Source organism: Schistocerca americana, chromosome 8 (genome assembly GCF_021461395.2).
Source record: "Schistocerca americana isolate TAMUIC-IGC-003095 chromosome 8, iqSchAmer2.1, whole genome shotgun sequence".
Lineage (NCBI taxonomy): Eukaryota > Metazoa > Arthropoda > Insecta > Orthoptera > Acrididae > Schistocerca > Schistocerca americana.
The window spans coordinates 298,999,401-299,012,617 of NC_060126.1; positions in this window are offsets into that span (position 1 = coordinate 298,999,401).

The window sequence follows — 13,217 nt, forward strand, 5'->3', positions numbered from 1 at the left end:
TTCACCATGTCATCTATGTATACTATAGAAAGGAATGATCCAGTGACATCCCCTTTCGGTTCTCGGGGAGGCAATTTTACGTTTGAAGGTACCTCTCCGTTGAAAATGACATGACATGTTCAGTTTGCTAGAAACTCTTTAATTCAGTCACACAGCTGGTCTGGTATTCCGTTCACTCGTATTTCGTTTATTAGGCTGCAGTGCGAAACGCTGCTGACCGCCTTCCGGAAGGGAAGGAACGCAGCATTAACCTGTATACCTGAATTAATTGCTTTCTAGGTTTCGTGGAGGACTAAGACGTTGAGCTGCAATTAGGACGATCGTTGTTTTCGGAACCCTTATTGATTCCTACACAGATTTTGGGTTTCAAGAAAAATCATAATACGCGATAGTAAAGCATGATCCAGCGATGTACTACAAACCGACATCAGAGATATAATAGGCCCATAGTTTTGTGGGGATGTTCTACGATCATTCTTGGAAACGAGAGTGAGCTGCGCTTTTTCCCAAACTTTAGGAACGCTTCGCTCCTTCAGAGGCATACGGTACAGTGCTCCTAGATGAGGTAGATGTTTTTTGCATACTCTACATAGAATCGTATTGGTATCCCGTCAGGCCCAATGCTCTTTCGCCTTTTGAGCGGTCTAGGTACTTTTCTATCCCGTCGTCGTATCCACTGTCGGAAGAAAATAGTACTACTGGGAAGTTGTACATTTACTGACAATCGTTTCAACGCGTCCACCAACAAACTGCGCAGTCGCATAGCTACCACAGCGCGATCTGTGTTTACCCTTTAATATGGAATGACAACAGTCAGAAGCCTCAGTATGGTGAAAATATGTGGAGCAAGCAGACAAGCATGCCATGGAGATGCATTCGTGCTTCCTGCAGTCAACTGAGCGAATTTAAAAGAGGACAAATTGTGGCCTTCCTAGTGGCAAGATGGTCCTTACGGAAAACTGCCACACAAGTTGGTTGTGCTTCCGCAGTTGTGAAACAAGGCTGTTGTCAGTGGTCACGTGAATAACCCCACAACTGTAGACGAGGTTCTGGTCGTCCACGCAGCACAGATGCCCGCCAGGAAAGTCGTATTGTAAGAGCAGCAGTGACAGATCTTACAGCTACCTTAGCACAGGTAATAGGGCTTGTTATCTTAGACGTGTCAACACGAACTGTTGCGAAACGGTTACTAGCAGTGGGGCTGGGGTGCGCACACCTCTAGCCGGTCTTCCACTTACGCTACAGCATCGAGGTGGACGGCTCAAATGGTCCAGCCAAAGAAACAGTTGGAGCGGAGCGCCAAGGTCTTCATGGATGAAAGAGGATTCCGCCTGCATGCAAGTGACGGTCGTTTGCGCGTATTACGTGGACCTGGTGAGCGCGTCTTGTAGAATGCATCGGTAAGCTTCAAGCCCCTCTCATCTTTGATGCTTCTGGAGGGGACAGTAAACAGCGCCCAGCACGTGCAGAATGTAGCGAGCCCCGTTCTCTTGCCGATTTTGCAACATGAAGCTGATGTGTTGCTCCAACAGAACAATTTCAGTTCAAATCCTGCTCATGAAACCCAGTGTGCTTTGCAAGATGTGCCAGCACAATTTCCGGACGTGTCTCCAATCGATGACGTGTCTGATATGATGTGACGAGACGTCACTTGTGCGACTCATCAGTCAACAGTACTTGCAAAACCAAGTGAACATGTCGAATAGGCGTTGCGTAACGTGGCCCAGGGCAGAATTCACCAGCTGTATGTCAACTAAATTCCAGAGTCAGAACCTGCATTGCCGACCACGGACGCTACACTAATATGGTTTTTTTCAGCATGGGTCAATACCTGCCATCTCAGAACGACTTGTGCTATTGGTCTGTAAACAAAGCCGTTTCGTGTATTCCGTATGCACTTTTGCAACAGTAAATCTAAAGTGAATGGGATACTTATAAAATGGTGTATTAATTTTTTTCTCCGGCACTGTATTTCGATATCTGTCATTTCGGCGTTCGTGCGACATGTTAAACAAAAAAATCTTGCTCAGTGAAACACATGAGAGAGAAAGACGTCAAGCGTTTCGATCCTTTCCCTGTCAACCTTCATTTCGAAACGTTTATAGTCACAGGTGCCTTGATATGTAGCGTCTTCTGTTTACTGATTTAACATGGGGTCATCGCTTCTTAGGATTTTCTGTTATTTCTGTAGACAGGATTTTACTTTCACGTGTGGCGCTCCTTACGCTAATTTTGGACTTATTAGGACTTTTTTGTCAGTGAGGGATTGACTGCGCTTAATTTTGCATTGTATGTATTCGAAATTGCGAATATGGACAACGATAAGCTATAAAATGGAACGAGGACAACGATGATTTGTACCGGATCGGATTTTTCGCTAATCGCGAGCGTACGACTGCATTCGTACATTCACTACGCATATTTAAATGTATCAGATAGATCATATAATGATAAGACAGAGATTTAGGAACCAGGGCAGTTCCAGGGGCAGATGTGGACTCTGACCACAATCTATTGGTTATGAACTGCAGATTAAAACTGAAGAAACTGCAAAAAGGTAGGAATTTAAGGAGATGGGACCTTGATAAACTAAAAGAACCAAAGATGGTACAGAGTTTCAGGGTGAGCATAAGGGAACAACTGACAGGAATGGGGGAATGAAACACAGTAGACGAAGAATGGGTAGCTTTGAGGGATGAAATAGTCAAGGCAGCAGAGGATCAAATAGGTAAAAAGAAGAGGGCTAGTAGAAACCTTTGGGTAACAGAAGAAATATTGAATTTAATTGATGGAAGGAGAAAATATAAAAATGCAGTAAATGAAGTAAGCAAAAAGGAATACAAACGTCTCAAAAATGAGATCGACAGGAAGTGCAAAATGGCTAAGCAGGGATGGCTAGAGGACAAATGTAAGGATGTACAGGCTTATCCCACTAGGGGTAAGATAGATACTGCGTGCAGGAAAATTAAAGAGACCTTTGGAGAAAGGAGAACCACTTGCATGAATATCAAGAGCTTTGATGCAAACCCAGTTCTAAGCAAAGAAGGGAAAGCAGAATGGTGGAAGGAGTATATAGAGGGCCTATACAAGGGCGATGTACTTGAGGACAATACTATGGAAATGGAAGAGAATGTAGATAAAGATGAAATGGGAGACATGATATTGCATGAAGAGTTTGACAGAGCACTGAAAGACCTGAGTCGGAACAAGGCCCCGCGAGTAGACAACATTCCATTAGAACTCCTGACAACCTTGGGAGAGCCAGTCCTGACAAAACTCTACAATCTGGTGAGCAAGATGTATGAGACAGGCGAAATACCCTCAGACTTCAAGAAGAATATAATAATACCAATCCCAAGCAGGTGTTGACAGATGTGAAAATTACCGAACTATCGCGAATTCTGTACAGACGAATGGAAAAACTGATAGAAGCCGACCTCGGGGAAGATCAGTTTGGATTCCGTAGAAATATTGGAACACGTGAGGCAATACTAACCCTGAAACTTATCTTAGAAGAAAGATTGAGGAAAGGCAAACCTACATTTATAGCATTTGTAGACATAGAGGAAGTTTTGGCAATGTTGATTGGAATACTCTCTTTCAAATTCTGAAGGTGGCAGGGGTAAAATACAGAGAACGAAAGGCTATTTACAATTTGTACAGAAAGAAGATAGCAGTTATAAGAGTCGAGGGGTATGAAAGGGAAGCAGTGGTTGGGCAGGGAGTGAGACAGGGTTGTAGCCTCTCCCCGATGTTATTCAATCTATATATTGAGCAAGCAATAAAGGAAACAAAAGAAAAGTTCGGAGTAGGTATTAAAATCCATGGAGAAGAAATAAAAACTTTGAGGTTCGCAGATGACATTTTAATTGTGTCAGAGACAGCAAAGGACTTGGAAGAGCAGTTGAGCGGAATGGACAGTGTCTTGAAAGGAGGGTATAAAATGAACATCAACAAAAGCAAAACGAGGATAATGGAATGTAGTCGAATGAAGTCGGGTGATGCTGCGGGAATTAGATTAGGAAATGAGACACTTAAAGTAGTAAAGGAGTTTTGCTATTTGGGTAGCAAAATAACTGATGATGGTCGAAGTATAGATGATATAAAATGTAGGCTGGCAATGGCAAGGAAAGCGTTTCTGAAGAAGAGAAATTTGTTAACATCGAGTATAGATTTAGGTGTCAGGAAGTCGTTTCTGAAAGTATTTGTATGGAGTGTAGCCATGTATGGAAGTGAAACGTGGACGATAAATAGCTTAGACAAGAAGAGAATAGAAGTTTTCGAAATGTGGTGCTACAGAAGAATGCTGAAGATTAGATGGGTTGATCACATAACGAATGAGGAGGTATTGAACGGAATTGGGGAGAAGAGGAGCTTGTGGCACAACTTTACTAGAAGAAGGGATCGGTTGGTAGGACATGTTCTGAGACATCGAGGGATCACCAATTTAGTATTGGAGGGCAGCTTGGAGGGTAAAAATCGTAGAGGGAGACCAAGAGAAGAATACACTAAACACATTCAGAAGGATGTAGGTTGCTGCACGTACTGCGAGATGAAGAAGCTTGCACAGGATAGAGTAGCATGGAGAGCTGCATCATAGCAGTCTCAGGACTGAAGACCACAACAACAAACAACATTTCTGTATCGTGGAGACATGATGATTGAAAATCGCTTATCCAGTGACGGCGGATAAATACAGTATTGCAGGGTCTACGTTGTTCAGAGGTACGATGGAAAGTTCCTTTGGTCATGAATGCGTTTCCGAACGAACATTGCATCACATTTCTGGACAATACATGACTGCAGTATCGCTTAAACATGCAGTGAGTCCCTTTTGGTACCAAGAAAAAGTAAATAACATGTTAAATCCAGCCTAGTCGTCAAATATGGGGTGTCGAGGAAACCTGCATCTTCGGATCCCTAGACCACATTCAGACCATCGTATTAATGAATTTTATTACCAAAGGAAATGATTACAATACTTAACTCGGCTATTACACAGATGTGTCGCAAGCAAAGGGTAAGAGACAGTCTAACAATTCCCAGGTCCGTGTTGCATAGACAGTACAAGCAAGTGATTAGAGTTGACCCTTCTACCCAAGTTGCTAGTCTTTAAGCTGCTGTAGAACTGGACCGCAACCAGTCGGGGGCGGCGCTTATGTCCTCTACGCATAGGGACCGCTGCTGTCGCGTTGTCGTCCTGGAGAGCGGTCGGTCAGCGTACCGTTGGCTGACGACTTCTCGCAGCCCTCTCTGTTCTGTCGTTCCCGACTGGCATGCCGGCGCTTGACCTTATATCGCAAGACAATATATTGAAACGGTCTTATTGTGAGATTTCTTCCCAATCTGGTCTCACACCTTACGGTTTACTAAATTTTGCGCAAAAGATTACGGCCAATGACATACTGTTCCATTTGAAATTTAAAGGGCCATTTTCCTTGCTCACCCTTGCGCAATCGTAGGATGTTCTCCATTAGTAACAACCACATCTTCTATTCGAAGTTAGCCGCGCGTGATTAGCCGAGCGGTCTTAGGTGTGGCAGTCATGGACTGTGTGGCTTGTCCCGGCGGAGTTTCGAGTCCTCCCTCGGGCATGTTTGTCCTTAGGCTAATTTAGGTTAAGTAGTGAGTAAGCTTAGGGACTGATGACCTTAGCAGTCCCATAAGATTTCACACGCATTTGAACATTTTGATTCAAAGTTAAAATCTAACCTTATTAATTTTCAAACACTTCCTCCACAATGTTTTTCGCTAACAGCGGCCTCACTACCACCACATCCTCACGCCTATATAATGGGGCTCTATGTGATGAAGAGTGCCCGGGCACAGGAGACGGAGTTCTGCGCCAGACGTGGTGTCGGTGCTGGCTGTGCCGGCTGCGCGCGGTGCCACGTGCGGCCGTATTGGCTGTTGAATATTGCAGCAGCGCTGCGCTTTTATTGGGACGTCTGTCGGCCGCGGAGCCTCTGTTTGCCGTCTCCAGAATATTACTGCCTCCTGATGTATACGTCATGAGCCCCGCCGTACTCTTCCTCCCACAGGAGCGTCACGCGTCGCTTCTTCACGGCATTCCGGCATCGGCAGGACCCATGCTCCCCTAGGCACTGCCTTAACATCGTATTCCTTGTTTCTGTTGGCAGAGGAAACGTCTGTAAAGTGGACTCACTCAGTGACAGACGATACATCAAACTGTCTCGCGGTTGCATACACCGTCCAGTCGCATTAAAATGATCACCGCCGATGTCAGTCGTCAACGTGCCAGGTGGCAGTACTGTCTGTGGAGGGTATATTGAGTGTGTCGGGTGTGGGAAGGGGGGAGAAGAGGGGACACGCACAACTTTGCATTCATTGCCGTAACGCGTCAACGGAACCATTTATCTGACGTCCAAATTGGCATTATCATTGGCTTTCGGGCCAAGGGTCGAAGCACCGCCGAAACGGTGGCTAACCTTATGAACTATTCGCTTTCCGCCGTGGTTAAATGGATGGCAAAATCATGATATCCAAAACCGGTGCTGATGCAACAGATGTTTACCACAGGCCACAGATGACAGGGATGAACGACAGCTCCAGAGACATGTTCGGGCGAACGAATATGCAGTTGTCGAGCAACTGACCGCTCAGTTTAACCACAGGGCTTCAACAGTGTCTGCTCAACGACTAGTCAGCGAACGTTGTTGCGTAAGCACCAGAAGCCTGGTTCGTGCACCTATGCTGATAGCTGTTCATCGGTGACGAAAGCCCGAATTTGCTCGCAATTACCGTCAGTGGGCGTCCACTGTGTGGTGACAGATAGTCTTTTCAGGCGACAGATGATCGTGGGAGTATACGGCGTGTAACGACTGAAAGCAAATAAACCGTGATTGATTTTCAAAGAATATTCTTAAGAATTTATTTTATTTACTAGCGATTCATCAAGAACATTAACAAATTTAATCACACTATGTAAGCATGGAAGTAGTTCCCAGGGAGTAACTGATGAAATCATAACCAAATTCCTTTTAACAAATGGGAATTTAATTCACTTTAGTGGTGCCTAAAAGCATTTTTTAAAAGAAACAGATTGGAAATTATAATCAGAAAGCACCCTCTAAATATCAAAGTTACGATTTATTCAGAGGCAGAAAGAAACAAGTTTTGACTATATGAGCTTACGGACAGAGAACCTTGCCGCTCCATTTTGACACGGCCGTAGTTACGACCGCTCACAACAGCCTCTGAAAGACTACACTGGTGCAAATCTGCAACACACCAGATAACTTTAAACTAAGAGTTTTAACAATTTACACAAGCACACAAACTATGCATCCCCCATAGGAGGGATGGAAATGGTAAAGAACAGTAACAATTAAAATATTAACCTTGCCACCGAAGGTGCAACTTCATTTTAACTTCTAAGAAAGGTCTTACGGTGAAAGGGTGGCAACTTTATATACTAAAATGATCATTTAAATAATAGCCTATGAAAAGCCATCTTATATAAAATTCTACTAGGGTGACCAAACAATAGTTAAGTTGCTCTACAGTACACATATACCGCCTCTCAAGATCATAGGCAATAATATCAAAGTTTCCAAAGATGAAAACGTATTTCAGGTACTAGGCCGTAACACTCCAAGCAATAAATTCGTTAACACACCACATCCGACAAACATGACAGAGGCGGCTACTAACGTACGGTAGATTGATATGCAGGTCACCGAACAACCCGAACCGCAGATTGCTCTAACCCGCCCCTATTCCACAAGTGAAAAACTGACCACCCAACTTATAAACAACCACCTTCGCGCGGGTGGGCAAACGGAGAAGAATGCTGGGACGACAACAAATTGCGATTTCTCGAGAAGACCTGGCACAGCACCCCAAAATCGTTCTCCCGAACCGTCCGCTGCCAGCCGCTTCAACGGACGCAGGAAGGCGAGCCGATCTCCCGTCTTACGGCGTCTCAGCTCGCACCCGCCAGTCTGATGTCGTGGGTTGACTCCTGTTGCTCTCGTGTCGACCGAGAATTCACTACCCCTCACTATACGCCGCGGCCCACTGGACCCACGTGGTGCACTCACGTGCGCCGACGCTCAAGGCGGACAAGTCATCTTGTGTCTTAGTGCGCGACCGACAAACCGATCGATCCAACCGCCAATGACCATTCCTGAGCAAACTCGAGCCGACTGGCGGTCTAACGCAGAGACTCAGATGTAGAAATTAAGCCCCGACCGGGCGACCACTCGCTGACTTCTCTTACTGGCGGAGTAGAAAGACTCATTTTGCCGTCTTTGAAGGTTGATCCGAACGACAGACATACTAGCACTCCGAACGACAAACAGACACTAACCGCCTAACAAATGCGGACGAGAGACAGAGTAGAAAGCTGGGGACGAGAGACTGACTCAGACTGACCGACTGGCGAGCTCATAGCGCCCCTTAAATGCACGTGAAAAGGCAACCTTTCCCCTTTCCCACCAGAGGGAGACACCAAAGCTGCGATTGCCACAGCGGCGCTATCGCCAGAAACGGAGTGCGACTGCTTCACACTACGCGCTGCGGCGCGCTCTTCAAAACACAATTTTTACCACGGCTCAGCAAACACCCTGCAACAGTCGTCGGAAGGGTACAGCCCGGAGGAAGGAGCGTTATGGCCTGGGAATATTTTCTTGGCAATGGGTGATCTTGTCATTCTATGAGACATGATGGATCAAGTACGTATCTATCCTTGGGGACCATGCCCACCCCGACAAGAAGTTTGTTACTCCTCTGCACGAAGTCAACTAGTAGGTGGACAAAGCAACGAGTCGCACAGATTCCATTGCACATGCTTTGTTCGAAGAACACCATCGATAAGTTTACTGCCTTAATTAGGCCACCTGTTGGATGTCGTCTATCGGGCTGCTGGCGTCATTGATTCTCAGTCGAGAAACCCAGCACAGCTGGCCACCGCACTGAAGTCGACACCGTTCCACATCCGTCTCGGTAACTTCCAGAACCTCATTAGCTCTTATCCTGCGCGTCTCGCAGCGGTCCGCGTTGCAAAAGGTGGTTATTCTGGCTTTTGACAGGTGGCTACCGTTGTAACCTGTTGTGACCGCGACCGGAACGGACGCGGGTTGGCCGAGAAAGCGCGGCGGGACCAAACAGAGAGCGGCCCGTGAACAAACATGCGAACGGAAAGGACGGACACGAAACAACGACGGACGATGGATAGAGACCTTACGACAACACCCAAGAAGCAACGGAGCGACAGTGACAACCAAACGAATCCAAGGCGTCCACTATTAATGAAAACAAAGAACGATAAACTCGCTGTCTGTGATCGAGGCGATGTGTCGAGACTCACGCAACGATTAGACACGCTGACTGAGCGAGAGGCGCCGCTATTGGCCGCTGGGACCACGTGTTCCACTGCGACGCCCTCAAACTAAATGCGGGCCAGGACGCACGCGTCGCCACAGCTTACGGTGCGATGGTGCAGAGACGTCTAGGGGTCTTCGACGTCCATGACGTATCGCGGAGATTCAAATTCCGCGGCGAGCGGTCCCAGAGTTACATTAATGTGACGGGAAATAAAAAAGACTCCGAGGCGAAGAATATGTTTTGCCCCTTGTCAGTGGTTCTTCTCCTTCAAAGTAAAAACGACGCACATGCACTGTACTGCGGAAAGGCCGGTGAGTGTAGGAGAGCATTTTAAATTTTGTGATGAATAGGCCTGTGCGTCACCTTCTGCTTTGTCTCTACCTGGCTCTGAGCACTATGGGACTGAACTGCTGAGGTCATTAGTCCCCTAGAACTTAGAACTAGTTAAACCTAACCTAAGGACATCACAAACATCCATGCCCGAGGCAGGATTCGAACCTGCGACAGTAGCGGTCTTGCGGTTCCAGACTGCAGCGCCTTTAACCGCACGGCCTCTTCGGCCGGCTCTGCTTTGGCGAGTGTTCAGTAACTCCTGCTGTAATATTACCTCTGAGAATTCAGATTGCCATGTGTTATTCGTAGGGAACCTGTATTTCAGTCACTTGAAGAAATCTTCGGAAAAAGTAAAATCCCAAGGAACCAAACTTAAGTTCAATAGCTACCAATGGCGCCCATACCCGGAAAAAGTGGACAGACACCCCCCACCCTTCCCCCCCCCCCCGACCTGCCGCCCCCCTCACTGCCAACTTACTCTCAGTAAAAGGATATAAATGTAGTTTAGCCAGATGTTTTTCATTTAACAAAATAAAGTCGTTATTATACAATGTTTTTTAAAGGGACAACATTGGAATTCTTTGATGGCTACTTACAAGTCGCCATTCGTCATCCATGATATTAAAAATACTCTTTCTCACCAGGTCTAGGTGCGCCCCTACAACCTGGCGTATTGGCACCCTTGGTGGTCATGCATTTTCCGGCTCTGAACATCAGCTACAATGACCACATGTCTATTACTTCACTGAAACCTGATACAGCAACGGTGGTTCTAATTTCCAAAATGAGTAAACAGTTTATGTTGTAAGTGTTTTTGTAATAGCGACGCATTTCGGACGGTTAGCGTATCTTCAGATTATCTGTAATTAGTAATATCAATCTTGTTAGATAACTGGTTACTAGCGCACTTATCTACCCTGAACAATATTACAGCTAAGCTAAAGGTGAGAAGTAAAGTGATTCACCTGCCATGAACAGCGGAGACCGAATTACAACCCATAGACATGATGGCGTTATAGCGAAGCCTGTAATCGTCAAATATAAACGTAGGAAAACCTGTAATGGAAAGTGAAGACTTCTAAGTCAAAAGCGTGAAACTCCGACACTAGTAAGAAATTAAGTCTGCGTGACTGCAGAATTTAGAACCAAAGATTAACTCACCAAACCATGGCAATATGCTGTGCGAAAACTGTTTAGCAGTCATAGCCATGATTCACAGTGGTATCAAATGCTACTTTAGACTACGTGCATGCATTTATCGGAGCTGAATAGGTTCGCGAATAAACTGTTACAAGATTGTTATTATTAATTACAGATAATCTGAAGATGCACTAACCACGCCAAATGCGTTATTGTTAATAAAACGCAACTGAGACTGTTTTCTATTTCTGGTACTCTACATGAGATAGCTAGGAGGTGCAGAGAGACAAAATACGAAATTCGAGTCCTACGATAAATGTAGTACTGCGGAAGTGCAAAATTCGATGCGAACGACGATTAACGACCTGTAATTGACGCCGAGAGAACTGCCTCTTATATGGTCTCTTCTCCACCTCCGCCTGAGGGGGCACAGGTAGCAAGTTCCGTGTTGTGTGTTTCCGAGAATATCAAGAATCTCTACGAACTCTGCTAGACTTCCTTCGATTATCACTGTGAGCAAGGTTTCCTTACTTCTTCGGTATTAATAATATTGGCAATGATTCGAATTAGTAATCAAAACGACCTCGGTCCGAGATCGATCCCTGGTTCGGTCCGGGTCAGTGCTTAATTTTTGACTACAAATCGTCAGCGGTATAACAAGTCACATTCTTTTGACCAATGGCCTTATCAGTGGAGGAGCGTGGAGAGTTACAGAGAAACTCGGTTACACTTGGTATGGGAAGCTAGCCCTAAAAGTAGACTAATTAGCAATTATCAACGGCATAAGTATGCATAAGGCAATGAAAACCACTGCATTAAAACACACACTGTGTATCCACAAGACAAGTGGCCTGTAATTCAGATTGTGTCTTGAGAATTTGTCCTTCGGCAGAAGATTCCTGATTAGTTCCCTTCTCGGGTCTCCGGAAGGGGACTGCCAAGATGAGGGTAACCATGACAGACATGAATTGCCAACGAGAGCATATCATACGATGCTGGGACGATACTATCAGTGCGGCTGGTGCATGTATTTAGAGGAGGCAACACTGTAACTACCCTGGCACCAGGAAGTCGCCAGGTTCCTTTAGCGAGTAGCAAAAACATATACTGCTTGGGCACGACTGTGTTTGAACGGCCTTCTTTCAGAAGTTGTAAATGGTCGGATTGGAAAGATTAGATTTCTCCGTAAATGAGGGACTGTGGTCCCGTCTAGGTAGACGTTTTTTAACGAAACATGACCATGCTTAGTGTGAGAACGACACCACCCTAGTCTACAATCTTCTTTTTTCAGGCAAGAGAGTTGGGTCGCTGACTGACTTCTCTCAGGACATGCAAAGTAGACGCTTGCTGCCCTAGCGTGGGAACCCTGATGCTGTGTCTGGATTGACTACCAGGCAGACAGACAGTCAAGAGGGGAGATTCAATGAGTAGAGGATAGTTCGATTGGTTTGCTCAATGTGAGGTCGGTTTAGCTTTTGCTAACTCTGCTCCCCTACTGAGGCTTGGTGTAAAGTGACTGTGATTCTTTGCCATCTTCGTCTGCTGGCCCTGATCTGGTCGACAACTTCAGGTCTTTCCCTAGTGGGCGAGACTTGTGGTCTGTAACTTGTCGTGAACAAAGAGCCAGTGGCAGTTTCTAACTGTACCGACAACGGAACTCCATGTCATCTCAGACATATCGTGTGTCACAAGAGTGAACTTATCCGTCCTGAGTCGGCCATTTGAAATTTGACAATTCCAGCATACACTGTCGTGCCTGTGAGTCAAATTGGTTTGGCCAGACCAGCGAATGGGTGCACCTCACACTAAAATCTGCCTCTGATAGGAAAGTTTCCGGCGTTCAAATAATCATAACGCCAGTCCACCTAGTTTGTAAATTGCAGTGTACGCATCGGAACATTTCAGCTACGCCGCTCCTCGCCGACTGCATGCCGTTTTCTGCTGCCGCCTGAATCAAGGAGAAAGGCTAAAGCCCTGCTGCGATGGCATACGGCTGTTAAATGATATTCTCAGCTCCCTGTTCTCCAGTGGGCCGTACGTTGTGGTGTACTTGGTCATAACTCATTCCATCCCTTTTCTGATTTGTGTCTGTCATTTTTATGTAAGATTTACCAGCTCGTTGTAGTTATAAAGGGATTAATAAAAACTTGTAATTATTTTTGTAAACTTCAATACGCCGCAATTCTCATTCACACTTCCTCAGCTATACTATATTGTGGTCATACAAGGATAGACCAGCAAATGAAACTTCACTCTTATTAAATCAGTTAACTGGATTATTCATTCGAGTCCTGAAAGTGACCGCAGACACATGCAACAAAAGTGCCTTGAGTAAATTCACTAATTTCATATAAAAAAAAAAAATCGGGATGTAGCTCACGATATGAAGGTTATTG